The following is a 1,682-nucleotide window of genomic DNA, read 5'->3' on the forward strand; positions in this document are numbered from 1 at the left end:
AAATGGACGCTTAAGTCAAATTCTCTTGCATCCATAATAACAAATCAAAAATAAATGAAAAGGAAAAAGATTACACCACATTCCCTCCCCACATTAAAAAAGAAAAAGAAAAAAGAAAAAAGGTGACTATGCGAAAAAAAAAAAAAAAATCTCTCCCCTGGCCTAACAAAAGAGCGGCGAAGGTAACGCTGGATTTCATGGAGTCGCTCCTGTCGATCCGTTCGTTGGGTTGCGTGGGCTGGATCGATGAGGGAAGGGCCCCGGGATAATAAGGCACAAAATACACAATGCTGGCGACACTGACACACACACACACACACACACACACACACACACACACACACATATAATGAGGTGTGAAGTTGTTTGAATAGACCTAAACTGACCCAAGCTGACCCAGTTTGACCTTTTTAGACTTCCAATTCAACTTACCGTCTCCCCAGCCTCTCCTTTCCCGCCTTACCAACTCACCTGCAAAGAGAAAATATTATGTTTTTATTATTACAGTATTATTATGTTATTATTATTATTATGCACATCATCATCATCATCATCATCACTACAACCACCATTATGATCATCGTCGTCGGTATCATCATCATCATCATCATCATTATTATTGCCATTATCTCACCATCATCATACTCGTCATCACCACCACCATCATCATTACAATCACCACTACCACCACCACCGCCACCACCATCATCATCATTACAATCACCACTACCACCACCATCATCATCATCATTACAATCACCACCACCACCACCATCATCATCATCATTACAATCACCACCACCACCACCATCATCATCATCATCCTAACTCAGCATAGTGCAATTGTCACGAACCTACCCAGACAGTAAGTTAGCTAGTTTCCAGTGTACCTGAAGTTGCCTGAAGTTGGTTTGAATACTGTTAAATTGACCTGGTTGGCCCTGATTGGAGGTAGAAAGGGGCTGGAGGGATAATTAACACTCTCAGGCTCCTATAACCCACTCTTGGTTAATTACATAAATGCTTGGTGGAGGGAATTAAGTGGGAAAGTTGGATGGATCATGAGTGGAGAGAGAGAGAGAGAGAGAGAGAGAGAGAGAGAGAGAGAGAGAGAGAGAGAGAGAGAGAGAGAGAGAGAGAGAGAGAGAGAGAGAGAGAGAGGAATATATAATTTCATAAAAGGAGGCAAAATAGAGACTAATATCCAACCCTTCTCAAAGTGTCCCGGGGCGAGGGGGGGGGTAAGGGGTAGGGGAGAGGAGGTGGAGGAAGGGGGGAAAGGAAAAAGGGAGGGGGGAGAGGAAAAAGAATGAGAGGAAGAGAGAGCTGATGCTGACACGAAGGGGGGGAAGAAGGGAGAGGAAAAAGGAAGAGGGAGAGAAGCAAGAAGGTGAGGAAGAGTAAAAAGACATGGAGGAGGGGAAGAAGGGAGAGAAAATAGGAAGAGGGAGAGAAGAAGGAGGGACAGGAAGCGGAAGCTGGTGATGAGATGGAGGAGGAGAGGAAGGGAATGAAAAGGGGTGGGGAAGGAGGAAGGGGAAGTGAAGGAAGCGAGAGGAGAGGGAAGGGCAGGAGTGAGGGTGCAAAAGGAGAGGGAGGAAGGAAGGAGAAGGGGAGGGAGGAAGGAAGGAGAAGGGGAGGAAATGGAGAGTAGAGGGGGGTGGGTAGAGACGGAGGGAGAG

The sequence above is a fragment of the Coenobita brevimanus genome, chromosome 6 (assembly GCF_032717465.1).
Source record: "Coenobita brevimanus isolate Jiangsu-jjx chromosome 6, ASM3271746v2, whole genome shotgun sequence".
Classification (NCBI taxonomy): Eukaryota; Metazoa; Arthropoda; class Malacostraca; order Decapoda; family Coenobitidae; genus Coenobita; species Coenobita brevimanus.